Raw genomic sequence first — 24,027 nt, forward strand, 5'->3', positions numbered from 1 at the left:
GGGTTGGCCTTTTCGGGGACCGTGTTTGTTGTTGTTTTTTGGTCCCCTTTTTGAAGCAATGTTTTATGGCCGGATGCCCTTCCTGCCGCCAACCCTGTTTGTCGCCTTTTTACGATAAACAGGGAATTACCAGTGTACTGGTACTCAATTTGCTGACCTCGGAAGGATGACAGGCTGAGTCAACCCCCCTGGCGTTAATTCAGCGATCGACCGGGATTCGAACCCAGGATCCTTGGAATCCTAAGCTGGCACCCTAGCCGCTAGCCCAACACCAGGGACTGATGAATAGTATGGGGTATATTGCGCACGCAAAAGGAGCAGCATGGTTAAGCAATCGGTTCATGTCCGTCCATCCGTCTTATCAGTTAATTATCAAGAAACAGATTATTTTAATTGGATGTTTAATATTTTGAACATGAATAGGAAGACAAGTTTGCTGTTTTGACGTACTTATTTGACATACTTAAGTGTTTCTTTCTGAAGAGTTATACTACACACTGTCCGGAGAAGCCCGGAGGCGCCCGAAGAATCCTAGAGAAGCCCGTAGAAGCTTGTAGAAGCCCGGAGAACCCTGTAGAAGCCCAGAGAAGCTCATAGAAACTTATAGACGCCTGGAGAAGTTCGTAGAAACTTGTAGAAGCCTGGGGACGCCCATTGAAGCCCGGAAACACCCGTAGAAGCTTGTAGAAGCCCAGAGAAGCTCGTAGAAGTCTGAAGACGCCCGGAGAAGCTCGGAGGAGCCCGGAGAAGCTCGTAGACACGTTTTTGACAAATTACTACTTTTTGAGTAGTCGGAACTGCTGTTAAGCTCAATTCGGCAGTTTACATTTAGAAATTTGTTCAGAGATGCATCTGAGATGCAGTGCCTCTTACTGGCCCTATCCTTAAAATATCAGATTTATAATTGATTCTACATCGGGAGTCGAATCAAGACTAGATGATTCTCCAGGGTGAGCATACGACAACATGAGATATTTAGACATCCCCTAGGATCTATATATACCACTTAATGTACCTTGATTGTACAATGAATGATTAAATGATGTTATTCGGTAAAACCAACATGGCAGGATAAAGAGTACAAGGATGTAACAGAAAATATTTAAAAAACAGGGGCAATACCCGTGGCGCTCACCTGGTAGAATAAACAGTATACTTCACTGAATAAAGGTATTTCAAACCAATTTCAATGGTTGCTAGAAGACAGGGCAGCATGTAAAATCATACTAACATAATCATAAGACTTTAAATAAACAAACAAAAAATACCTATTTTGGGGGGCAACCCCCCATAGACCCCCAAAAGGGCAGATTTTTTAATGCCATGAACACACTTTGGTACATCATGGGTGTTGAAAGTTGTGCTCAAGTTTCATCGAAATAGTGTGTGTAGTTTCTGAGAAGAAAGCAAATACCTATTTTGGGGGGCAACCCCCCGTAGATCCCCAAAAGGGCAGATTTTTTAATGCCATGAACAAACTTTGGTACATCAAGGGTGGTGAAGGTTGTGGTCAAGTTTCATCAAAATTGTGTGTAGTAGTTTCAGAGAAGAAAGCAAATACCTATTTTGGGGGGGGGTCAAACATAGATCCACTTTGACCCCGGTAAACCCCCTTGGACCCCGATTTTTTTTAATGCCGTAAACAAACTTTAGTCACAACACAACAAATATCATTTGTGCCAAATTTGGTCGCAATCCCATCAGCGGTTTCGGAGAATAAGTTTCAAATGTTTACGGACTGACGGACTGACGGACTGACGGACAATGCGCCATCGCATAAGCTCCCCTGAACTTCGTTCCAGGTGAGCTAACTAGAACGGCACTCTTCAACGTCAAGACGTCAACTGATATGCCTCCGCCCACATTATTGCATCATTATAATACTTGTATCAAGTTTGATTCAAATCCATTTGATTTAAATCCATTATTGCATCATTATAATACTTGTATCAAGTTTGATTTAAATCCATTCAGCTGTGCCCAAGTTAGCACATTTTTACCTGACATGACCTCTGACCTTTGACCTATTGACCCCAAAATGTAATCAGTTCATGTTTATAATTACCATTATACATACCTGTACCAAGTTTTAATTTAAATCCCTTCAGCTGTTCACAAGTTCTCACATTTTTACCTGACATTACCTCTGACCTTTGGGCATTGACCTCAGGACCCCCAAAATCTAATCAGTTAATCTTTACATCATTATATATATACAGTCGTGGCCAAAAATATTGGCACCCTTGCACTTTTTTCAAATAACTTACAAAATTCTATAAAAATAAGTTGAAATTGACAAAAGTATTAGTTCTCCACAATTCTTTATTTCACTGTTGATATTGTTATGATTTAGGGGTAGAGGAATGTCTAGATCCAGGTAGATCTGCATAGGTAGGTGTACGGCTGTCATGATAGCGAATCTAGATGTAATGAGTTCTGTAGCCCGAATGTCGGATTAAGCTTGTATCTTTGTCCCCGCCACGAGGGGGCGGGGCATGCTAATTAGTACAGCGATTATGGGTAAAATTCCCTTGTGTGTCGTTCCCTCTGTGAGCATCCCAGTGTCCCTTATGGCAATACATCCCATAGACATTAAATAGGCCCATTAGCGCACCACACATTAAATAATTTCCCCGCCACCACAATGACTTTGGAAGAACCAACAGGCAGCGGCTGCGCAGTACGCCACTATGGGCGACAAACATCGTGCCAGGCAGGCTGGAGCCATGCTCAGGAGAACGTGTAATTGGTCGGGGAAGGGACAAAAATCTTCCCTGTGATTGGAGGGTAAGGAAGGTGAAGGAGCGGCACAATGATTGGCCACCGACCGTTGACACCTCGGCCAATCAGTGCAGAAGGCGCGAACATTTGGCCAATCAGTGCGGAAGGCGCAAAACGACTACTTAGAAGCAGGTCGCTGATTGAAGGACAGTTCGGTGACGTCAGAAGGTGCGAAAGACCACAAAAAAACGAGGCACTGGTTGGGAGAGAGGATGGCTGACGTCAAACCGTGAGTGACAAAACGACTCGCCCGCCGGCATTTTCTCTCTTCGCTTCTTCCCTCACTTCTCTTCCCTTGGCCTCTTGCTCCTGATTGTCCCTTCACGCTGGGCCTTCTCTTGCTTCGGACCTGGTGGAGGAACCAGCAGTTCGAAAGATGGTGGAGAGAAGGAACGCCGTCGATTCTCTTCCTTGCGTTGGTGTGTGAACGACGAACGAAGAGCGGGGCTTGCGTTGGAGCGCTGACAAGCGGGCGCGCCGAGGGCCAGGCAGTTCGAGCCAACCAGAGCTGCCTCGGACGACGCACTCAAGCCAGACGATCCCTCACACTGCCAGACACAGATAAGCTCGCATCCACAAATGCACAAACAACGTTTCTTTTATTTACTGATTTCCCTTGTCTTGAATGTGAAGTGAGGTGTCTGGGATCCCGATTTAGGATTTAGTTTTTATCGTCGCGTTTCCCTGTCCCGATATTTATTTTGAATAAACCCTTGTATTATTTTTCCCTTTCTATTCAAAACCCCGTTTTGGTTTGATTCATTAATTTGCAAGGTTGAAGACTGCTCGGAACGCATCAGGTAAGAGCTTGCCGCTTCTTCCTCTTCCTTCTTCCTCCCGTGCTTCATAGTCAAATCCGTCATTGAATAAACACCTCCATTAAAGTTCTTTTGGCCATCCGCGATCCCACGGTATTAACCAAGGGGCAATCGCGCGACAATATTACAGAACCTTTGTTTTTGATTCAGAACTTAATATATCCTTTTAAATCAGAAAATAAAAATAAATGGCATTGACAAAATTATTGACACCCTAAACTTCATATTTGGTAGTACAGCCTTTGGACAAAATACCTGCAGTCAAGCACATCCTATAAGCCATGAATGAGCTTCCTTCACCTCTCTACTGGCAGTTTGGCCCACTCTTCTTGTGCAAACTGCTCCAATTCTCCCAGATTTGAAGGGTGCCTTCTCCGAACTGCTGTTTTCAAATCTCCCCACAGGTGTTCAATGGGATTTAGATCTGGACTCATTGTTGGCCACTTCAGAACAGTCCAGCATTTTGTCTTGAACCATTCCTGGGTGCTTTTTGAAGTGTGCTTGGGGTCATTGTCCTGCTGCAAGACCCATGACCTTCAACGGAGATCCAGCTTTCTGACACTGGGTTGAACATTGCGCTCCAAAATGCCTTGGTAATCTCCTGATTTCATAATGCCATGCACACATTCAAGGTACCCAGTGCCAAAGGTAACACAGCACCCCCAAAAATCAATGAATCTCCTCCATGTTTGACTGTAGGGAAGGTGTTCTTTTCTTTAAAGGGTTCATTTTGTTTTCTGCAAACATAGAGATGATGTGCCTTACAAAAAAGCTCTAGTTTGGTCTCATCTGTCCACAGGACATTATCCCAGAAGGATTTTGGCTTGTTCAAGTGTGTTTTGGGAAACCCCAGTTGGGCTTTGTCTCTCTCTCTCTCTCTCAGCAGTGGGGTCCTCCTGGGTCTCCTACCATGGAACCCCCTTTCATTGAGTTGGCGACGGACAGGGTGAGTTGAAACTGCTGTACCTCATGTCTGAAGGTCAGCTTCAATCTGTGGCGGTTGATCAAGGTGCTTTCTCCACCATTCGAACAATCCTTCGCTGCAATCTTCAATCAAGTTTTCTCTTGCAGCCATGTCCAGGGAGGTTGGCTACAGCGCCATGGGCCTTAAACTTCCGGATAACATTGCGTACGGTGGACACAGGAACATGAAGGTCTCTGGATAATGACTTGTAGCCTTGAGATTGTCCATGCTTGGCTACAATCTTGTGTCTGACCTCCTCAGACAATTCTCTGGTTTTCTATATTTTCTCCATGCTCATTGCGGTACACACAGTGACACAAAACAGCAGAATGACCCCTTTTCTCCATTCAAACAGGTTGAATGAGTAATTTTTAAATTGCAGGCACCTGCAACTCACCACAGGTGAGTTAAATTCCAAAGTAAAGGAGAATTTCTGTCTTCTGTTGTCTTCTGTCTTCCCATCTCGTCTTCTGTTGTCATACCCTTCCTCCCGTCCATGGTACACGGAATCTTGTGGTGAGGCTGTTGCCCAGAAACAACTTGCCTTCGTCTCCTGGAAAGCAAATCCAACGGAAGGAAATCTCATTTCCTTTCACAAAGCCCGAAACAAGTGTGTGTCCACCCTCAGGAGAGCCAGGAAACAATATCTCTCCGTTCTCAAGACCGAACTCTCTTATCTGTCTCCTTCTTCCAAATCCTAGTGGTGTCTGGTCAAATCTGTTTCTGGTGTTTGTTCCCCCTCCATCCCCTCCCTTACCTCAAACGGCTACACACCTGACTCCGCACGTGAAAAACTGAATGCCTCAACTCTGTGTTTGCCTCTAAATCTTGTGTCCCAAACCCATCCCGCTCTGTACCCACTGTACCCAGTCGTACGCATTTACTCCTGGCCTCCTGACAAGGTGGAAAAGTTTCTGTCAACCCTCGACTCTGATTCTGCAACTGGACCTGATGGCATCAGCCCACGGGTCCTAAAATGCTGTTCTTCCGCTCTTTCACTCCCTCTCTCTGTTCTCTTCACCCTCTCTTTTGCTCAAGGTCATCTGCCATCTGCTTGGAAATCAGCCAACATCACCGCTTTACACAAAAAAAGATGCAAAAACAGATCCTTGCAACTACAGACCAATCATCCTTCTCCCAATTATCAGCAAAATCATGGAATCCATCATTGCTTCGGATATGAAATCTTTCCTCTTCTCCAATGGCTTGATCTCTGATCATCAATTTGGTTTCAGACCAGGTCACTCCACTCTGGACATGCTGCTTCTGCTGTCTCAACAATGGATGGAGGTCCTCAATGCCAAACAGGAAATTAGAGCTGCCTCCCTCTACATATCACGTGCCTTCGATACGGTCTGGCACCCTGCTCTGCTCACCAAACTCTCCTCCTTTGGTATCCATGGAAATCTTCACGCATGGCTGGTGGACTTCCTCTCCAGTCGTAGTCAACGTGTGGCCCTGAATGGGTTTCTCTCATCTCTTCTTCCTGTTCAGGCTGGAGTTCCCCAAGGCAGTGTTCTGGGCCCGGTGCTTTTTCTGGTCTTCATCAATGGTCTCTCCGACTCTCTTGAAAATCCCCTCTATCTCTTTGCTGATGACTCCACTCTCTGCCGCTCCATTCCTCATCCCTCAGATCGGCAGTCTGCAGCCTCCTCACTCTCTGCAGACCTGGACAAAATCACAGACTGGGCAAACAAGTGGAACATGTCTTTCAATCCTGACAAATCTCACACTCTTACGATGTCTCTCCGAAAAGACCGACTGGACAACCCTCCCATCCACTTTCTGAATAATCCTCTCCAAGAAGTTCTGTCACTCAAGCTTTTGGGTCTCACTATCTGCCATGATCTTTCCTGGGAAAACCACATTTCAAATCTGGCCTCCAAAGCCAGTCGACGACTGGGCATCCTCCGTCTTGCGAAGTCCTTCCTTGGTACACCTGAGCTCCTCACCACATACAAGGCTTTCATCCGCAGCTCAATGGAATACTGCTCTCCCCTCTGGGCTGGTGCTCCTGCCTCACACCTAGCTCGTCTTCACGCTGTTGAAACCAAAGCATTCAGAATCATTGGAATCTCCCGCGATGAAGCTAATTCCAAGGGCCTCTCACTCACTCACCGCAGGCAGGTTGGTGGTCTTTCTGTCTTCTACCGACCCCTCTAAGAGAGTTCTCTCTTCTACCGACTCTCTTCTCTTCTACCGACCCCTTGCTCCTCCAGCTCTCTCTGTGCTCTGTCCCCCAAATATTCCTACAGGTCGCACAAGATCTGCCTGCAACCCTCTTATGGTTAAACTGCCAAAATAAAGACTCTCTGCTCACGTTCACTCCTTCATTCCTCTTTTCTCCCGCCTCTGGAACAAACTCCCTCACTCTCTTCAATCCCACTCCTCCCTCCAGGTCTTTAAAACAGCTGTTCACCACCATCTCTTATCTTCCCCCATCCAAAACCTTGATCTTTTCTACCCCCGATAATTTCACCCCAAATCCACTTTTTTGAAATACCAACTTCTTTCCTGGAAGTCCTCGGTGTCCTAGTGTTTATACTTCTCCCACCCCTCCCCCTTCCCACGCCACCTCCCCCCAAGCCCTCTCTCTCCCACACATTCAAGATGTCCCTGCTCTCAAATGTTGTGTTTATGTGCTTCCCCTTCTCTCCCCATCTTGTCTACCGCTCCCCTTTTTATACACTTTGTTTGTTTGTCTGTTTGATTTGTTTGTGTGATAAATGTTAGCTCTTTCACGAGCCTCGATTATGTATACAAAAAATAAATAAATAAATTACCTGCTTAAAATCTATTTATTTTGAACAACTTCGAAAAGGTGCCAATGATATTGTCCGGGCCATTTTAGGATTTCTGTCTGGAATAAGCTAAGATTTAGTAATTTTTCAGCTTTTTAAACTCAACTGGACTACTGTCCAGTTGAGTTCATCACATACTGAACCCTTCGGCGTCCGTCGTCTGTCGTCGTCGTCATCATCTGTCGTCTGTCGTCCGTTAACTTTTCGACGTTAACACTCCAGCGTCCACAAATATCAACCGATTCTGATTAAACTTGACATGCAGCATCGTTACCCCAAGGACCAGGTTGGTATTACATTTCAGCCCGATCCGTTGAAAAATGGCGGACTTAGGCGACCATTTTGTTTTTGGTCATGAAAACGACGTTAACACTCTAGCGTCCAGAAATATTAACAGTTTTTGATCTAACTTAGAATGTTTAACCCTTACCACACAAGGTAGGTTGCTATTGCATTCCAACCCGCTCCGTCACAAAATGGCCGCCATAGGCCGCCATATTGTTTTCAGCCCGAATCGACGTTAAGACTTACGTCCACAAATATTTATGGATTTTGATCAAACCTTGTTGGCTTTTCATTCAAGTCAAATCTAGTACAGACAACTGACCTACTTTAAAGTTGTCCAGTCAGTTCAGTTGAGTTCTGCTTCCCTGGAAGCTCTAGTTTGTTATGCTCCACTGCAAACCAAAGAAATACATATGTGGATACCAAAATATTTTTTAGTTTCAACAATTTTCTGTAAGAAATGATGCATTATTTGAAAAAGGTGCAAGGGAGCCAATATTCTTGGCCACGACTGTATCTGTACCAAGTTTGAAATAGATCCCTTTAGCCATTCTCAAGTTATATACGTATTACAAACTTTGACTGTGACCTGTGACCTGTGACCCCAAAATCGAAACACTTAAGCTTTACAACATTATACATACTTGTATCAAATTTGAATTAGATCACTTCAGCCGTTCTCAAGTTATAGACTTATTACAGACCTTGACCTTTGACCTTTGACCTCTTGCCCCCAAAATCTAATCAATTCATCTTTACATCATTCTACACAATTGTACCAAAAATTGGTCAGAATCCCATCACTGGTTCACAAGTTAACGTGGTAACAGTATTTTTACCTAACATGACCTCTGACCTTTGCCCTTTGACCTTGTGACCCCAAAATCTAATCAGTTCATCTTTACCTCATTTATACATACCTGTGCCAAGTTGACTAAGATCTGTTTAGCCATTTTCAAGTTATCGCGGTAACGAAATCCAATCACGGATGGACGGACACACGGACGGACAACCTGAAAACATAATGCCTCTGGCGACTTCGTCAGCAGAGGCATAAAAACTATCATAAGAACAAAGAGCAATCAGAGATTGCAAACCCTCGCTAGGATGTATTTTCAGTGGTTTTTAAGGCTTTTGTGTTAAAACAAATATGGCGGCCGAACCATGTGACCGATGACGTCATCATTTTTTTTCTAAGCTAATTTATTCCTAGATTATGCTCAAGAAATTTCATCTTGATCGGATGAAGTTTTGTACTTGTCGAATTATGACGTCATAATGGAGGCACCTATGACCATCATCATTAACATATTTTATTCCCCATGGAGAGTTCTTTACAATGAGCCATGTCTCCATTTTTTTTATTCTGCGCTTTCCGAGATATAGAGGTGCAAAATTTTTCGGCTTTTCCAAGATGGCGGCCGAACCACGTGGCCGATGACGTCATAATTATCATTTAAAAAATTCTACAGGTGGAGTTGCACCGATGGTGAAAATTTCCTGTCAATCAGACCAACGGTTGCAGAGAAAATCATATTTATTCTGTGCGGACAAACAAACAGACAGACAAACAAACGGAGTTAAATGCAATACCCTCTCCTCTGGCAAAGGTAAAAATATATAAAAGCAAAATATGCATCAAAAACGAAAAGGGAAGATGGTGGGAACGAGAAATAAACAAACACATGAGTTGGTGTTTTTACAAAGATTAACCCCAAAAAGCCGATTACAGAGCTGGCTTGTTTCCATCGGCGTCCTTTGGGGAAACAAATATTCATAAAACTCTCAATTCAGCAAATTCTACCCAAGTTCCACCAAAAGGTGCCTTTAATTCATTATTTTCTATTACCCTTGCTTAATCAGAAAAGTTTTTTTGCATGTTAGTTTTTTAAAGGGGTCAAGTTATTCATCACCCTCAATGTTGGAAGGTGGAGCAGGAAGAACAATTTGAAGTAAAATCAATTTTCCCGAATATGGATGAAAAACGTTGGTGAAATTGTCCCCGAAGTAGTTGGGAGATGTTTTTTAATCCATGGGCTAACGCTTGTAATAGAGGTGACACACACACACACACACACACACACACACACACACACACACACACACACACACACACACACACACATACACACACACACGGGCACACACATGCACATACATGGACACACTCACACGGACACACACGCGCACACACTCACATGGACACACACACACACACACACACACTCACGCACACACACTCATGCACACACACATGGACACACGCACACACACACATGCACACACATGCACACACACATACACACACTCACACATGGACACACACACACACGCACACACACATACACACACACACACACACACACACACACACATGACACATACACACACACACACACACACACACACATACACACGGACACACACTCATGCACACACACATGGACACACACTCACGCACACGCACACACACACACACACACACACACACACATGGACATGTGTGTTATTTAATAAACAATTCTTAATTTCAGTTTAATTACTCTCTCCCTAGCATTTAATATCTCCACCTTTTGTAATTCTTTTTCTCCGATATGGATCCAAATTCACCATAATCATCCCCATGCTTTTTGGAAAAGACGGGAATATTGTAATTCTTACCAGATAGGATCATCGAGTTTGAAATCGAGTTTGCATGTAGTTTGAAAATGGTGATGTTGGAAGTCACGTGATTTGGCAGCCATCTTGGATAGAAAAATGAACCCTATCTGATCAACACGAAACTTCACAAACGTGATCCCCTACCCATACATTTGCAGAGTGTACATTTTTGATGTCACATGGTTTGGCAGCCATATTAGCTTGAAAGCCGATATATATATATATATTTTGAACCTTCTCCAAACAGCTTCACTGATCGATGGCCCCCGATCGACTTTCACTGATCTACTGATCGATGATTGATGATCGATGATCCTATCTGGTAAAAATGTGATACTTGAGAACAGCTGAAGGGATTTAAATCAAACATGTTTATTTTTAGGATCGTAAATGAGGACATCTACCCATTGTCACAGGCAGGCACTATATTGGCGACACAGTCGCATTGCTCTCATTTAGGAAACTTTGTATAAGGCTCCGATGGTTGTTATTGTGGGCTCGTGTACATGCAATCAACATTGGGGATGCATGAAATATGTAACGATTTTTTGGGGTTTGACCCAAAATTCAAACCCCAAAGCCTTCGCTCTACTTTGGAGATTGTTTTTAAAAATGAAAAAATTTAGAGCAGTTGTTGATGTGGGTGACATGGGGTGGATGAGGGTAGAAGGAACAATGTCTGTATTACACCTGTTTCTGTTGCCTTTATGTGCTCGTCGTTTAGGCAAAGCGCGCACACACAAGTAAATCAAGGAGAAACTTGAGTGCTAACAATGGAGTGCCGTTCGAAGACGAGGAATTTTGTTTTCAACCATCGACGATTGGACCAAAATGATTCAACGGTCACTTTTCGCAGCTGCTGCGGATAGCAGGCGGACAACAATCATCGGAGCGCATGATAACAACCATCGGAGCTTACAATACCAACCATCGGAGCACATGTTAACAACCATCGGAGCCCACAATAACAACCATCCGAGCCCACAATAACAACCATCGGAGCCCACAATAACAACCATCGGAGCTTACAATACCAACCATCGGAGCCCACAATAACAACCATCGGAGCACATGATACCAACCATCGGAGCCCACAATAACAACCATCGGAGCGCATGATAACAACCATCGGAGCTTACAATACCAACCATCGGAGCCCACAATAACAACCATCGGAGCCCACAATAACAACCATCGGAGCCCACAATAACAACCATCGGATGCATGATAACAACCATCGGAGCTTACAATACCAACCATCGGAGCCCACAATAACAACCATCGGAGCCCACAATAACAACCATCGGAGCACATGTTAACAACCATCGGAGCCCACAATAACAACCATCGGAGCCCACAATAACAACCATCGGAGCACATGATACCAACCATCGGAGCACATGATACCAACCATCGGAGCCCACAATAACAACCATCGGAGCTTACAATACCAACCATCGGAGCCCACAATAACAACCATCGGAGCTTACAATACCAACCATCGGAGCCCACAATAACAACCATCGGATCCCACAATAACAACCATCGGAGCGCATGATAACAACCATCGGAGCTTACAATACCAACCATCGGAGCCCACAATAACAACCATCGGAGCCCACAATAACAACCATCGGAGCCCACAATAACAACCATCGGATGCATGATAACAACCATCGGAGCTTACAATACCAACCATCGGAGCCCACAATAACAACCATCGGAGCCCACAATAACAACCATCGGAGCACATGTTAACAACCATCGGAGCCCACAATAACAACCATCGGAGCCCACAATAACAACCATCGGAGCACATGATACCAACCATCGGAGCACATGATACCAACCATCGGAGCCCACAATAACAACCATCGGAGCTTACAATACCAACCATCGGAGCCCACAATAACAACCATCGGAGCTTACAATACCAACCATCGGAGCCCACAATAACAACCATCGGAGCCCACAATAACAACCATCGGAGCACATGTTAACAACCATCGGAGCCCACAATAACAACCATCGGAGCTTACAATACCAACCATCGGAGCCCACAATAACAACCATCGGAGCCCACAATAACAACCATCGGAGCCCACAATAACAACCATCGGAGCCCACAATAACAACCATCGGAGCCCACAATAACAACCATCGGAGCCCAAAATAACAACCACCTGAGCCCACAATAACAACCATCGGAGCCCACAATAACAACCATCGGAGCCCACAATAACAACCATCGGAGCCCACAATAACAACCATCGGAGCCCACTATAACAACCATCGGAGCCCACAATAACAACCATCGGAGCTTACAATACCAACCATCGGAGCCCGCAATAACAACCATCGGAGCCCACAATAACAACCATCGGAGCCCACAATAACAACCATCGGATCCCACAATAACAACCATCGGACGCATGATAACAACCATCGGAGCTTACAATACCAACCATCGGAGCCCACAATAACAACCATCGGAGCTTACAATACCAACCATCGGAGCCCACAATAACAACCATCGGAGCACATGTTAACAACCATCGGAGCCCACAATAACAACCATCGGAGCTTACAATACCAACCATCGGAGCCCACAATAACAACCATCGGAGCACATGATACCAACCATCGGAGCCCACAATAACAACCATCGGAGCCCACAATAACAACCATTGGAGCTTACAATACCAACCATCGGAGCCCACAATAACAACCATCGGAGCACATGTTAACAACCATCGGAGCCCACAATAACAACCATCGGAGCTTACAATACCAACCATCGGAGCCCGCAATAACAACCATCGGAGCCCACAATAACAACCACCTGAGCCCACATTAACAACCATCGGAGCCCACAATAACAACCATCGGAGCCCACAATAATAACCATCGGAGCCCACAATAACAACCATCGGAGCCCACAATAACAACCATCGGAGCCCACAATAACAACCATCGGAGCCCAAAATAACAACCACCTGAGCCCACAATAACAACCATCGGAGCCCACAATAACAACCACCGGAGCCCACAATAACAACCATCGGAGCCCACAATAACAACCATCGGAGCCCACAATAACAACCATCGGAGCCCACAACAACAACCATCGGAGCTTACAATACCAACCATCGGAGCCCGCAATAACAACCATCGGAGCCCTCAATAACAACCACCTGAGCCCACATTAACAACCATCGGAGCACATGATACCAACCATCGGAGCCCACAATAACAACCATCGGAGCACATGTTAACAACCATCGGAGCCCACAATAACAACCATCGGAGCTTACAATACCAACCATCGGAGCCCACAATAACAACCATCGGAGCACATGTTAACAACCATCGGAGCCCACAATAACAACCATCCGAGCCCACAATAACAACCAGCGGAGCCCACAATAACAACCATCGGAGCCCGCAATAACAACCATCGGAGCCCACAATAACAACCACCTGAGCCCACATTAACAACCATCGGAGCACATGATACCAACCATCGGAGCCCACAATAACAACCATCGGAGCACATGTTAACAACCATCGGAGCCCACAATAACAACCATCGGAGCTTACAATACCAACCATCGGAGCCCACAATAACAACCATGGGAGCACATGTTAACAACCATCCGAGCCCACAATAACAACCATCGGAGCCCACAATAACAACCATCGGAGCCCACATTAACAACCATCGGAGCCCACAATAACAACCATCGGAGCCCACAATAACAACCATCGGAGCCCACAATAACAACCATCGGAGCCCACAATAACAACCATCGGAGCCCACAATAACAACCATCGGAGCCCACAATAACAACCATCGGAGCCCAAAATAACAACCATCGGAGCCCACCCAGGCTGCAGATTATATTTCCACGGGTAAATGTGTTCAACGAATTTATTGGGAAGTGAAGATAAAAGGGCACAGCGAGTGAATGTCACGTGACGAATGTGGTTTAAGGATTAAAACGAATGGTGTGTGTGTGTGTGTGTGTGTGTGTGTGTGTGTGTGTGTGTGTGTGTGTGTGTGTGTGTGTGTGTGTGTGTGTGTGTGTGTGTGTGTGTGTGAAAGTTTAAATGAGTTTGTAAGTGGCAGCTAAAGTAGAAGTTTGAACGAGTGATTGATTGATCGTGTGAAAGAGGACGACGGGTCGGAAATTGGTTAATGTGAGTGTATTAAACTGACGATCAGAATGTGGCGTTGAGTGTGAGAGTGTGTGAGAGAGGGTGTGTGAAAATGTGTGGGAGAGTGAGTGTGAAAGTGTGGGAGTGAGTGTGAGAATGAGTGTGAACGTGAGTGTGAAAGTGAATGTATGAAACTGACGATCAGAATGTGGTGTGAAAGTGAGTGTAAAAGTGAGTGTAAAATTGAGTGTGAGAGTGAGTGTGAAAGATGCAAGTGCATAAACGTGTTTTTTTTTTAACGGTTGTGTTAATGTAAATGACACGAGGAATTCTCCGAGTTGAACTAGTCATTGGTAAATATAAGACGGACGTGGTAGCGTGTTTGTAAAGTGTGAGACGGTCTAAAGGTGACGGTGAGTGTAAAAGTGTCAGTTAACGGTAAAATGACGCAAGAAAAGGGATTCAAGAGTTTTTTGTGGTGTTGGTGCAGCGCAGGCATGATGGGCCGAATGGCCTCCTGCGCCAAAGTTCCTTTGTATATCAGGCTTGTTTGTATATCATTGCATTAATTAAGTAGCAGTGAGTGTAAAGTCGTGGTGCGAATGTAAAAGTGAGTGTAAACTCGGGGTGTTAATGCAAAAGTGAGTGTAAAGTCAGGGTGTGAAAGTAAAAGTGAGTGTAAAGTCAGGGCGTGAAAGTAAAAGTGAGTGTAAAGTCAAGGTGTGAATGAAAAAGTGAGTGTAAACTCAGGGTGTGAATGTAAAAGTGAGTGTAAAGTAAGGGTGTGAATGAAAAAGTGAGTGTAAAGTCAGGGTGTGAATGTAAAAGTGAGTGTAAAGTCAGGGTGTGAATGAAAAAGTGAGTGTAAACTCAGGGTGTGAATGTAAAAGTGAGTGTAAAGTAAGGGTGTGAATGAAAAAGTGAGTGTAAAGTCAGGGTGTGAATGTAAAAGTGAGTGTAAAGTCAGGGTGTGAATGTAAAAGTGAGTGTAAAGTCAGGGTGTGAATGTAAAAGTGAGTGTAAAGTGAGGGTGTGAATGTAAAAGTGAGTGTAAACTCAGGGTGTGAAAATAAAAATGAGTGTAAACTCAAGGTGTGAATGTAAAAGGTAGTGTAAACTCAAGGTGTGAATGTAAAAGTGAGTGGAAAGTCAGAGTGTGAATGTAAAATGAGTGTAAAGTCAGGGTGTGAATGTAAAATGAGTGTAAAGTCAGGGTGTGAATGTAAAAGTGAGTGTAAAGTCAGGGTGTGAATGTAAAATGAGTGTAAAGCAGGGTGTGAAAGTGAAAGTGAGTGTCAAGTCGGGGTGTGAAAGTGAAAGTGAGTTCGGTGGAGTGCTGGGGAGGTTTATCATCGCGAGAAGTTGGGGGCGGGTACAATCCGAGCTGCGCATCGCGCTCCCTCTGTCTCTCTCTGTCTCCCTCTCGCTTCCTCTCGCTCCCTCTCGCTCCCTCCTTCCCTTACCCCTCTCCCTCTTTCTCCCTTACCGTTCTCTCTCTCCTTTCTCCCTGTCCCTGTCTTTCCGGTTCCTCTCCGCTTCTCACCAGGGACAGTCCTGGGACGCGTTCACCGCATGTGTGTTCGGTTTGGCACCAGAGACGTTGGTTCAACCTGGGCAATTGAAACTGAGATCGACACGGTAAGAATTCCAGCTTACTGTTTGTCCGCGACCATGTGTCTGTTTTTGTAGTAAATGTCTCTCTCTTTATGTGCATTTTGTCCTTCTCATACCTCCTCATTGCTACAAACAAACACACGTTCACTTTCGAGTGGCCACGTGCCGGAGTCCATCGTGTGTTTACACCGACGGAGCTTCCTTGGTACCATGTGGAGTTATCACATTGCGAATGGATACCTCACTGTGCTGGTACACGCCGATACCTCGCTGGGCCGGTACACGCTGATACCTCACAGTGCTGGTACACGCTGATACCTCACTGTGCAGGTACACGCCGATACCTCACTGTGCTGGTACACGCTGATACCTCACTGTGCTGGTACACACCGATACCTCAGTGCTGGTACACGCCGATACCTCACTGTGCTGGTACACACCGATACCTCAGTGCTGGTACACGCCGATACCTCACTGTGCTGGTACACGCCGATACCTCACTGTGCTGGTACACGCCGATACCTCACTGTGCTGGTACACGCTGATACCTCACTGTGCGGGTACACGCCGATACCTCACTGTGCTGGTACACGCCGATACCTCACTGTGCTGGTACACGCTGATACCTCACTGTGCTGGTACATGCCGATACCTCACTGTGCTGGTACACGCTGATACCTCACTGTGCTGCTACACGCTGATACCTCACTGTGCTGGTACACGCCGATACCTCACTGTGATGGTACACGCTGATATCTCACTCTGCTGGTACACGCCGATACCTCACTCTGCTGGTACACGCCGATACCTCACTGTGCTGGTACACGCCGATACCTCACTGTGCTGGTACACGCCGATACCTCACTGTGCTGGTACACACCGATACCTCACTGTGCAGGTATACGCCGATACCTCACTGTGCAGGTACACGCCGATACCTCACTGTGCTGGTACACGCCGATACCTCACTGTGCTGGTACACGCTGATACCTCACTGTGCTGGTACACACCGATACCTCAGTGCTGGTACACGCCGATACCTCACTGTGCTGGTACACACCGATACCTCAGTGCTGGTACACGCCGATACCTCACTGTGCTGGTACACGCCGATACCTCACTGTGCTGGTACACGCCGATACCTCACTGTGCTGGTACACGCTGATACCTCACTGTGCTGGTACACGCCGATACCTCACTGTGCTGGTACACGCCGATACCTCACTGTGCTGGTACACGCTGATACCTCACTGTGCTGGTACATGCCGATACCTCACTGTGCTGGTACACGCTGATACCTCACTGTGCTGCTACACGCTGATACCTCACTGTGCTGGTACACGCCGATACCTCACTGTGATGGTACACGCTGATATCTCACTGTGCTGGTACACGCCGATACCTCACTCTGCTGGTACACGCCGATACCTCACTGTGCTGGTACACGCCGATACCTCACTGTGCTGGTACACACCGATACCTCACTGTGCTGTTACACGCCGATACCTCACTGTGCTGGTACACGCCGATACCTCACTGCGCTGGTACACGCCGATACCTCACTGTGCTGGTACACACCGATACCTCACTGTGCTGGTACACACCGATACCTCACTGTGCTGGTACACGCCGATAACTCACTGTGCTGGTACACGCCGATAACTCACTGTGCTGGTACACGCCGATACTTCACTGTGCAGGTACACGCCGATACTTCACTGTGCAGGTACACGCCGATACCTCACTGTGCTGTTACACGCCGATACCTCACTGTGCTGGTACACGCCGATACCTCACTGTGCTGGTACACGCCGATACCTCACTGTGCTGGTACACGCCGATACCTCACTGTGCTGGTACACGCCGATACCTCACTGTGCTGGTACACGCCGATACCTCACTGTGCTGGTACACGCCGATACCTCACTGTGCAGGTACACGCCGATATCTCACTGTGCTGGTACACGCCGATACCTCACTGTGCTGGTACACGCCGATATCTCACTGTGCTGGTACACGCCGATACCTCACTGTGCTGGTACACGCCGATACCTCACTGTGCTGGTACACGCCGATACCTCACTGTGCTGGTACACGCCGATACCTCACTGTGCTGGTACACGCCGATACCTCACTGTGCTGGTACACTCCGATACCTCACTGTGCTGGTACACGCCGATACCTCACTGTGCAGGTACACGCCGATATCTCACTGTGCTGGTACACGCCGATACCTCACTGTGCTGGTACACGCTGATACCTCACTGTGCTGGTACACGCCGATATCTCACTGTGCTGGTACACGCCGATACCTCACTGTGCTGGTACACGCCGATACCTCACTGTGCTGGTACACGCTGATACCTCACTGTGCTGGTACACGCCGATACCTCACTGTGCTGGTACACGCTGATACCTCACTGTGCTGGTACACGCCGATACCTCACTGTGCTGGTACACGCCGATATCTCACTGTGCTGGTACACACCGACACCTCACTGTGCTGGTACACGCCGAAACCTCACTTTGTTTGTACACACCGATACCTCACTGTGCTGGTACACGCCGATACCTCACTGTGCTGGTACACGCCGATACCTCACTGTGCAGGTACACGCCGATACCTCACTGTGCAGGTACACGCCGTTACCTCACTGTGCAGGTACACGCCGATACCTCACTGTGCAGGTACACGCCGATACCTCACTGTGCTGGTACACGCCGATACCTCACTGTGCTGGTACACGCCGATACCTCACTGTGCTGGTACACGCCGATACCTCACTGTGCTGATACACACCGATACCTCACTGTGCTGGTACACGCCGATACCTCACTGTGCTGGTACACGCCGATACCTCACTGTGCTGGTACACGCCGTTAATAACATGCTCGAGTGCGGACAGCGCTGTTGTCGAACCTGCTCCGGACGGATTGGTGCTGTAACTCGAGAATGATGGGAATAGTGCTGGGCCGGGGCTGTCGAGGCTGGTGCTGTGGTATATTCTGACAAGATAGTGTAAAGTAGTGCTGAGAGCAGGTACTCGACGTGAGAGGTGGTGCTGGGTGGGATACTGTGACAAGGTAGTGTAAATGTGGTGCTGTGAGAGGGTACCTGACGTGAGAGGTGGTGCTGGGTGATATACTGTGACAAGGTAGTGTAAAGGTGGTGCTGTGTGATATACTGTGACAAGGTAGTGTAAAGGTGGTGCTGTGTGATATACTGTGACAAGGTAGTGTAAAGGTGGTGCTGTGTGATATACTGTGACAAGGTTGTGTAAAGGTGGTGCTGTGTGATATACTGTGACAAGGTAGTGTAAAGGTGGTGCTGTGTGATATACTGTGACAAGGTAGTGTAAAGGTGGTGCTGTGTGATATACTGTGACAAGGTAGTGTAAAGGTGGTGCTGTGTGATATACTGTGACAAGGTAGGGTAAAGGTGGTGCTGTGTGATATACTGTGACAAGGTAGGGTAAAGGTGGTGCTGTGTGATATACTGTGACAAGGTAGTGTAAAGGTGGTGCTGTGATATACTGTGACAAGGTAGGGTAAAGGTGGTGCTGTGAGAGGGTACTTGACGTGAGAGGTGGTGCTGTCATAGAGAAATATATTTCTTATTATTTATATTTATCTGTCCAAGTGGTGCTGGTCGGTCTGAGCGAGGTTCAGCATGGGGAGTGCGGCAGCTGCACCAAGGGAGGAATCTGCATTGGAAACCTGTTTATGTTCCTCACTCCGCTGTCACTCTCCTTCCTCTCACCACAGTTTACTCATCTGAGCTCCACTCTCTCACTCTCCTTCCTCTCACCATAGTTTACTCATCTGAGCTCCACTCTCTCACTCTCCTTCCTCTCACCATAGTTTACTCATCTGAGCTCCACTCTCTCACTCTCCTTCCTCTCACCATAGTTTACTCATCTGAGCTCCACTCTCTCACTCTCCTTCCTCTCACAATCATCTGAGATCCACTCTCTCACTCTCCTTCCTCTCACCATAGTTTACTCATCTGAGCTCCACTCTCTCACTCTCCTTCCTCTCACCATAGTTTACTCATCTGAGCTCCACTCTCTCACTCTCCTTCCTCTCACCATAGTTTACTCATCTCAGCTCCACTCTCTCACTCTCCTTCCTCTCACCATAGTTTACTCATCTGAGCTCCATTCTCTCACTCTCATTCCTCTCACCACAGTTTACTCATCTGAGCTCCACTCTCTCACTCTCCTTCCTCTCACCATAGTTTACTCATCTGAGATCCACTGTCTCACTCTCCTTCCTCTCACCACAGTTTACTCATCTGAGCTCCACTCTTTCACACTCCTTCCTCTCACCACAGTTTACTCATGTGAGCTCCACTCTCTCATTCTCCTTCCTCTCACCACAGTTTACTCGTATGTGCTCCACTCTGTCCTTCCCCGAACTCTCAGCACAGGGACCTACCTACCTGTGTTCGTCACTATTGTCACTACTCACCGTGGGAACACTCGTCACAGTGGGCACGCTCACTGCAGCAGACTCCCTTCTCTCGGATGGGCTTAATATAGCGTTTTACAAATTCTACGGGGTCTATACTTAACCGTACATCGGAAAACGTGGGAGACCATTTTGGTCATTTTTGGGGAACATAGCTTAACCTCCTGGAACAATGTCGCTGATTTTGATTGTTAAACATTAATGCATGAGAAAATGACGTAACACAATAATTATGGGAAAGTAACAACATTGTAACTGTGTAAGCATGTATGTAATATGCATCATACATAAATATGAAAAACGTCACGGTTTGGTCTGTTTTTTATATACAAGGTCGAGGCTCGTGTAAGACATAACATTTGATCACAAAAAGACAAACAAACACATAAAACATAAAACATATGATAAAGGGAACGGGAGACAATATGGGGAGCAGGGACATCGGGAGATCTGTGGGAGGGAGAGGGCTTGGGGGAAGGAGGGATGGGAAGGGTTTTTGAGGTATAAAAAAAACAAACACATGGACACTGCAAGGACTTCCAGGACAGAAGTCGGTATTTCAAAAAAGTGGATCTGGGGTGAAATTAGCGGGGGTAGAAAAGGTCAAGGTTTTGGATGGGGGAAGATAAGAGATGGTGGTGAACAGCTGTTTTAAAGACCTGGAGGGAGGAGTGGGATTGAAGGGAGTGAGGGAGTTTGTTCCAGAGGAGGGAGAAGAGAGGAATGAAGGAGTGAAGGTGAGCAGAGAGTCTTGATTTCGGCAGTTTCACCATAACAGTGTTGCTGGCAGATCTTGTGCGACCTGTAGGAATATTTGGGGGGCAGAGCACAGCTTTGCCCCATTTTGAAACGGAGGTCAAAGGGAGACGGACACTTTTGACCCCATGGAGGACCTCGTTGTTCCATATTCTGACACCGACCCATCGTGATTACAAATCCAAACGGTTATTTTATTTTCAAACCGTGCACGGCACAACCAACACAGACATGTTTCACCTGCACACGTACATCCCAGCACACTCCATGAACTGGCTTGTCAAGTTCACTTTACATTCTATTCACAATCTCTAAGGTTTTTTTTTTTTTTACTTTTTGAATTGTAACAGTTTCCATGGTGACGTGTACATGCTGCATGTTGTTAACCGGTTGCATAAAATGCCCTTTGACGAGATAATGTCTTCACCTGGGTATATTTATTCAGTGTCTGTAGTAATGCTTTCGTCCTTTTGAATGTCTTCCACAACTATTCCGAGTCGAAATTGTTGATCCTCTTCCTGGTATTCGCCTCCAAATGCCTGGTTACATCAGTGATGCGGAAAAGAAATCTAAATGTTTGCTTTAGTTCATGGCTCCCCAACAAGATGTCGAATGCATCATGAATGCTCACTCGCTCTTTAATGCGTATGATGCGATGAAATCCTCCAAGTCTTTTGAAAAGACAATCGCAAATGCAGTTATTAAGCAGCAGAGACAAGATCTTACTTGGCCTTTGGTTCTAAGGAAGTCGTGCGGTTAAATGGAACTCTCATAATCAGTTTTATGACAACAAACAACTTTATTTCAGCCTTGGATCCAGAACACTGCAGGGAGGGGGCACTGGAAAGAGTTGCTTAGGAGGGGCGATTCTTCTTCTTCAACAGCCACAATTATTCCCACGTTCTTATATGGATTTGGCCAGGGGGAAGTTTTTGGCCGAAGTGTTTCACGAACCGGCTGGCCAGGCCTGACAGTCGACTAATTATTTAGGGCAGGACTTGTGATTTCTTCATGGTGCCGGCAATAGCTCGCCTATTCTCCACAAAGGACACTGTGGGTTCTTTAACGTCCACCAACTACTTCCGGTAGATGGGACACTCAGGTTAACGTCCATCTGAGAGAGGGCACACACATTGAATCACCATTTATAGCTGAGTCGGCATTCAGATTCAAGCTAGACAGCTTAGAGGCAAATTTCATAACTCCAGGCCATCCTGGTGGCAGGTGCTAATGTGGAGGGTAAATACATTCTCATGTAATCATTGATTGCTGTTTTCCAGAAAAATCACACCCAAATCCCATGTCCACATGTATTTGTAGTATAGAGCATGCACATGTACATCACTAAAGACCAATGTTGTGATAAAGCAGGTTTGTTCCAAAAATAAAGCCGAAACAGTTGTTTTTTCTGCCTCATTCATTGGGCAAACCAACCAAGTATGATGGTCAGTCATCAAGTTATCTCAGCTACTCAAACATTCATTTACCAGTCTTTGTAGCACCCATGGCTCTAACGTGGCTCAGTGCGGTATAGTTTACATCAATGATAGTCTGTGTTTGCGCAATTTGGCAAAGCGTGTGACCGTGTCATAATTGATGGGAACAAGGTCCCCATTACTGTAAAGAAGCTGAAGTTCAGAATCAGAAGTTATGGATCGTATTTAACTGCATTTTAAAGATAAAATAGAATTGGGAAAGAACTAGAAATGTTACTTGTTTCCTTTGAAAATCAGAAAATATGAACAATTATTTGTTGCATTTGAAAATCAGAAAAGATGTACAATTTATCTGTTGCATTTGAAAATCAGAAAAGATTAACAATTATTTGTTGCATTTGAAAAATAGAAAATAGGAACAGTTATTTGTTGCATTTGAAAAATAGAAAAGATTAACAATTGTTTGTTGCCTTTGAAAATCAGAAATGATGAACTGTTATTTGTTGCATTTGAAAATCAGAAAAGATGTCACCAATAAGATGGTGAATGTGTCGCCAATATGCCTCCGCATAGTCCCACAACGGGTAGATGCCATCACTCTGCATATGTATGGGTGGTGGATCACGTTTGTGAAGTTTTGTGTTGATCGGATAAGGTTCGTTTTTCTATTCAAGATGGCTGCCAAACCACGTGACCTATGACCATCATTTTCAAACTATAAGCAGCAGTGTTGTTAGATGATATTTGTAAAATTTCGCATCGATAGGGTGAGCGGTTTCAGAGATATAATTATTTAATATTTTCCTACAATCCAAAATGGCTGCTAAACCATGTGGCCTATGATGTCATAAATTTAATAATTCAATACAAATGGGTCATTGATCATGTGTATGCAATGTCAGATTTTTAGGATAAGGAATTCGATTAAAACATTTTTGGCTGGGATACCACTTCACCTATGATGTCATGATTATCATGCTTTTGTTCTCCATTGGGAGTACTTGACAATGTGCCAAGTTTCAAATTTTTCCATACAGCGGTTTCCAAGAAATAATTATTTAATTATTTGCTTTTACTCCAATATGGCTGCCATACCACGTGACCTATGACGTCACAATTGTCATAAAAATATTCTCCATGGGTGTCACTCCTATGCTGAGAGTTTCATCTCAATCGGACATATGGTTGCTGATAAAAACGACATTTAGCCAGGACTGATGGACGGACAACCGAAAAACATAATGCCTCCGGCGACTTTGTCGGCGGAGGCATAATAGAAAAGA

The 24,027-nt window shown here is 45.7% G+C and overlaps 1 protein-coding gene across 3 annotated transcripts in view; it reads left to right on the top strand.

Annotated features, from left to right (window-relative positions):
* Positions 1–24,027, top strand: part of CASZ1 (castor zinc finger 1) — a 242,081-nt gene that overhangs the window by 17,250 nt on the left and 200,804 nt on the right. For 2 of the 3 annotated variants that reach the window (XM_078772441.1, XM_078772442.1), the window contains exon 1: positions 15,861–16,106. The exons of the other annotated variant lie outside the window; for it this stretch is intronic. The gene's annotated coding sequence lies outside the window, so the exon portion shown is untranslated. Of the gene's footprint in view, positions 1–15,860; positions 16,107–24,027 lie in introns of those variants that run through there. 3 annotated transcript variants of the gene reach the window in all.

Source organism: Myxine glutinosa, chromosome 2 (genome assembly GCF_964187855.1).
Source record: "Myxine glutinosa chromosome 2, kmMyxGlut1.1, whole genome shotgun sequence".
NCBI classification, from domain to species: Eukaryota; Metazoa; Chordata; class Myxini; order Myxiniformes; family Myxinidae; genus Myxine; species Myxine glutinosa.